Here is a 6,000-nt window from a genome sequence, read left to right on the forward strand (position 1 = left end):
GAAGAACGGAAAGTGACTGGTTCCAAGTGAATGTTGGTTTGCGGCAGGGGTACATGATGTCTCCATGGTTGTTTAATTTGTTTATGGATGGGGTTGTCAGGGAGGTGAATGCATGAGTTTTGAAGAGGGGCAAGTATGCAGTCTGTTGTGGATGAGAGGGCTTGGGAAGTGAGTAAGTTGTTGTTCACTGATGATACAGCGATGGTGGCTGATTCAGGTGAGAAACTGTAGAAGCTGGTGACTGAGTGTGGTAAACTGTGTGAAAGAAGAAAGCTGAGAGTTAATGTGAATAAGAGCAGGGTTATTAGGTTCAGTAAGGTTGAGGGACAAGTCACTTGGGACATAAGTTTGAATGCAGAAAAACTGGAGAAAGTGAAGTGTTTTAGATACCTGGGAGTGGATTTAGCAGCAGGTGGAACCATGGAAGCGGAAGTGAGTCACAGGGTAGGGGAGGGGGCAAAGGATCTGGGAGTATTGAAGAATGTGTGGAAGGCGAGAACGTTATCTTGGAAAGCAAAAATGGGTATGTTTGAAGGAATAGTGGTTCGAACAATGTTATATGGTTGCAAGGCATGGGCTACAGATAGGGTTGTGCAAAGGAGGGTGCATGTGTTGGAAATGAGATGTTTGAGGTGTCACAATATGTGGTGTGAGGTGGTTTGATCGAGTAAGTAATGAAAGGGTAAGAGAGATGTGTGGTAATGAAAAGAGTGTGGTTGAGAGAGCAGAAGAGGGTGTCTGGAAATGGTTTGGTCACATGGAGAGAATGAGGGAGGAAAGACTGACAAAGAGGATATATGTGTAAGAGGTGGAGGAAACAAGAAGTGGGAGACCAAATTGGAGGTGGAGGGATGGAGTGAAAAAGATTTTGAGCAATTGGGGCCTGAACATACAGGAGGGTGAAAGGCATGCCAGGAATAGAGTGAACTGGAACAATGTGGTATACTGGGGTCAACGCGCTGTCAAGGGATTGAAGTAAGTCATGTGAAGCATCTGGGAAAAACCAGGGAAAGTTTTGAGGGGCCTAGATGTGGAAAGGGAGCTGTGGTTTCGGTGCATTACACATGACAGCTAGAGACTGACTGTGAACAAATGTGGCCTTTGTTGTCTTTTCCCAGCGCTACCTTGAGTGCGCGCAGGGGAAGGGGGGTGCCATTTTATGTGTAGCGGGGTGGCGACGGAAATGGATGAAGGCAGCAAGTATGAACATGTACATGTGTACATATGTATATGTCTGTGTAAGTATATGTATGTATAAGTTGAAATGTATAGGTATGTATATGTGTGTGTGTGTGGGCATGTATGTATGTACATGCGTATGTGGGTGGGTTGTGCCATTCTTTCGTCTGCTTCCTTGCACTACCTCGCTAATGCAAGAGACAATGACAAAGCATAATAAAAAAATAAAATAATTTACCTATTCAATATTTTCAATACCTTTTCCTGGTTCATTTGCCTCATAATTAAGAACACAGTTTGTTGCCAGTTACTTCCCTTGATGTCAGTGGCACAACTGACTTCTCAGCCTATGGTGATCAGGCAGTAATATAAAAAACTGCTTTAATTCTGCACATAATCTGTATGTACTTTGGCCCATTTCTAGCAAGCATAACTTCGCTTGGGTAAATTAATGCAGAATCAAACTTGTGGAAAAGTACATGTTTCAGTTAAGTCAATTAGCACACTTCTATGATCGACATGTATGAGAACATTAGCACAATGAGGGTTATCAAAAATATTCCCTAGTATACATAAACTGCCTTAATACTGCCATATTCAATATCATTCAATACAATATTATGCTCAAAATCATGCTCTGCAACCGTTATTGTATTCTCTAAACACTACACAAAAACTGCAGAATAAAATTACACAAAATCCAACACTAATAGTCACAAAGAGCAAAAGTAAACTCTTAGAACATAAACTAACCTTTATCATACTTCATTGAACAAAGAGACACAATACCTCTAAAGAGATCTCTTTCAAGCAAAGCATAAGAGTCTGCAGCTGCAGCTTTATTTTTACCTTTATTTATTCAAAACTGAAGATTATACCATGTTTCTCTCACTTTCACTATCATCTTCAGGTGTGGGGGAGTCATATGCAAGATGGATATTTGTGCAACGTCATCACTTCTATTAATGAAAGGATATATCAATCGTGCTATTCATTTCTTTTTCTGAGACTACCATCCATTATATTTCATAAAAACTAAAGTTGTTCATAATGCAACATGAGTCTAAATCAGTTTGATACATGTAATGAGTCCATTACTACATATTTCTTCCAAATCCATGCATCATTTAGGTAAAGTTCCAGACAACTGGCACCACAGAAATAACTGACGGATATGGATAAAACATTTCAGCAGACGATTTACACTTAGTATATGTAATTTAAACAATAGGAGCAGAGGCATGATTTATACCATTATTCCTCTAAAAAAATAAAAGTGATAGAAAAGATGTAATATGTGATGAACAGTTAAAATGAGAGGTTCACGTCTGTGGAATGCTAGTATAAATCGAAAGAATCAAAGAAATCCTCACTTAATTCCACTTGGAGTTGATGATTTTCCTTAATACTGTCATAGCTGATACATGATTAAGAACTTGCCATCATATTCCTAGTTGTGTGCAGTTGGAGGAAGTAAACAATAAACACATGCATCAAGCAAAACCCAGCTAACGAATGCTCGTGAAAACCTGCATTCCTTTTAGATATCGATGTATCTAGAAAATTTAGATGGCTTGAGAAAATTAGGTAAGGTTTTTCTATGTTCTGTTGACTTCTAGATATATTTTGCTATTATCCCACACTTCTCCAAATCATCATGGCCCTCCCAACCGTCAAAATCTAATAAAATACCAACAGACATGAGGTAACACTTCAAATTCCATTCCCCGGTTTAAGTCTCATTACCTAATTATGAAGTTCATTGATACGCATTTCTTCCTAAACCATATCTTGCTCCTGTGGTACCTTTAACTGGAACTTCACCATGAATATTTCTGTGGTGTCCCTAAACTGGTACATTACCCTGGAATTCTATTCCCAGTTGTTAAAAGCCTAGCCATAATTATCCCAAAAATCTAAAAAATTATCAGAATGTTGACACCATGCTCATAAACTAAAACTTTACATATATACTTTTGAACACTTTTGATATTTTCAGATAGTATCAGAGCAGTAATAAGATGCCACTGTCTGACTGAAGGAACCTGCAACAGCCAAGACAAATATCATGCTGTACTCTACACCAACACAAACATGATCATCAATTATGTTGAGGTTGAGGTGATACGAGAGTGACCACCACCACCTGAGCGTTGCTACCATCCCCGTTGAGGAGACGAAGGAGGGAGCACCTCCACCTGGACCCTGCTAACATCACTGTATGGGAGAGGAGGGAGGAAGCACCACCACCCAACCCTCTCATTAACATCACTGCTGGGGAGATGAGTGAGGAAGCAACACGACATCACTGTTGGGGCAACAAGGGAGCAAGCAATACCACCTGACCATCTGAAACATCAATGCTGGGGAGACGATGGAGGGAGCACCACCACCTTGACCCTTGGGGGAACCACGACTAGCATCACTCTTAGGTAGAAAAAGGAAGGGAACACCACCACTTGACCATCACTATTAGGGAGATAGGGAGCATCACCACTGACCCAGGATAATATCAATATTGGGGACACAAGGGAGGGAGTACCACCGCCTGACCCTCGTTAACAATACTGCTGGGGACACCACGGGGAGAGCAAGACCACCTGACCCACGCCATCATCACTACTGGCTAGGCGAGGGATGAAGTACCACCCCTTAATCCTCAATAACCTCATTCATGGGGAGACGAGGGAGTGTTACCTGACCATCGCTAACATCACTGTTGGGGAGACTGATGAGAGGGAACACCACCACCTGACACTCGCCAACGTCTCTCATGCAGGTACGACGGAGGGGGCAAGACCACCTGACCCTTGCTAACTTCACTGTTGAGGGTGATGAAGGAACAAGCAATACTGTTAGGGAGACCAAGCTAATGAGAAAACCCACTTGACGCAAGTAAACCTCACCAGTACAAGTGTGAAGGTGAGGAAAGGAGAATCCTCACCTACACACGCCCTCTTAACATCCTCGACATAACTTTCCTTAACAGATACTATTTTCAGCCATACCTTTATGTCTTCACGAGGCGGGTCATGATCCCAGACTTGTGGTGGAAGGTAACGTCCACGTCTTAAGAGCAATACATGGAGTTGGTATTCATAAAAACAATAATAAACAAGAACGGATCGCTCCTACTTACACCCACGATGCTCCCCACTTCTCTACTAAAATCCATATAATAATGTCCTTTCTGATCTATCATCAAAAAAAACAAAATAAAAAGACGAGAAAAATTCTCTCGTGACGGTTTTTAAATTCTTTCTCATGATATTACAAAATTACCATATCATTTTGTGCTGGTAAAGGGGTTAAAGACATATTACCAGACGAAGCCTCAACTTTCAGGATTGTTAATATTTCTTAAATCATTGCATCATTCTAGGTTAACATTCACAAATGAGAATCTAAAATATAATACATAAATATGCATACCCATCCTCTGACAGGTGGCGTAACATAGCTGGGGTGTCCCCGGGCCAGCTTGGTACATGCCGGAATGAACCACACTCACTGCTCCCCAACCACAACAGACCAGTTCATAATAAAGGTGTAGACACGCCACAAATTTCTCGTTATTTCAGATAGCATACGATGTTAATGACGATATAAATGTCATTGATCACTTTAAAGTTTTTTTTTTTTTTACGAATTTTTGGTCCGAGAATGGTGATGGCTCCACTCGGCCTTTGGTTATGCAGGTAACTTAATTCCGGCATGTACCACTTCACACTACCACACCACACGTGTTTCATGCTATGGTAACCACGTGTGTTTCATGTTATAATAACCACGTGTTTCATGTTATGATATCCACTGGCTATTTAGGCCCTAGGCCAATGAACTACCAAGGTCATCAAAGCCGTCAAGGTTAAATTCTGTTCACCACCTGATATATCTTTAACACTTTCCTCAGGTAACAAAAATACTTCTACATCCACAGACACTCTTAATGTGCACATTTATTTTTTTCCCGCATGAGAGGGAGACAGTCAAGGCTGCCGGATAACCAGACTTAAGGCAGGAGTGGGCATGGCGGAATGAGACCTATTAAAACAGTTACCACATGAATACCTATTTAAAAGTAATCAATCAATATGTGTATAAAAGTTATATTTTACCTCGGTGGTGTATCGCTTAGGAACAAATGTATAGCGTTAGGGTGACGCATTCACGGGCCGACCAGGCTCGTGTGCATCGGTAGTGTACCCTGCTTGTGGCAGTTGGTCCTGTCAACCCAGCTGTTCATCCACCCCTAAAGATCGATAGAATGCGTACCTGGCGAGGGCACACACACATTGACAGACTTGCTATGCCATTCAAAGTATTCAGTTTATGTAGATCACTTGTGAATCGTTAAACAGTCTTCCCTCGTTTATTTAACTGGAAAGCTTTAAAATCTTACTGGTTTGTCCCATCTCCAGATCACCGACAATATATATATATATATATATATATATATATATATATATATATATATATATATATATATATATATATACAGTGGTCTCCCAAAGTGGTCGATAAAGACCTCTAGCGATCGATGGAACTGTGTAATGGGGTCGATAAATGTTTAGGGGTCGAGAGGGTCGTTAAAATTATAGGGGTTAAAAAGTTTAAATAGTTAATTGTATATAAGATAAGGGAAAGGCAGAGCCAAGTTTCTGTTCCTCATATGATAAGATGGAAGACTGTGCCCTAATAATGACCATTCCCCTCATCAAGCATATAAACTTCATCAATTACAAAATATATTACATTATTTAGTTTTGTTCGTTCTACACTTGTTCAGTTTCACTGATCTTATATATATATATATATATA

At 40.5% G+C, this 6,000-nt stretch overlaps 1 protein-coding gene across 4 annotated transcripts in view; it reads right to left on the reverse strand.

Moving 5' to 3' along the window:
- LOC139755990 (uncharacterized) overlaps positions 1-4,997 on the reverse strand; it is an 85,584-nt gene extending 80,587 nt beyond the window's left edge. The window contains exon 1 of one of the 4 annotated variants that reach the window (XR_011714234.1): positions 4,188-4,326. The gene's annotated coding sequence lies outside the window, so the exon portion shown is untranslated. Of the gene's footprint in view, positions 1-4,187; positions 4,346-4,611 lie in introns of those variants that run through there. The other 3 variants (XM_071674905.1, XM_071674904.1, XM_071674903.1) reach the window with 3 other exon arrangements.
- Positions 4,998-6,000: the final 1,003 nt, after the last annotated feature.

The sequence above is a fragment of the Panulirus ornatus genome, chromosome 20 (assembly GCF_036320965.1).
Source record: "Panulirus ornatus isolate Po-2019 chromosome 20, ASM3632096v1, whole genome shotgun sequence".
Lineage (NCBI taxonomy): Eukaryota > Metazoa > Arthropoda > Malacostraca > Decapoda > Palinuridae > Panulirus > Panulirus ornatus.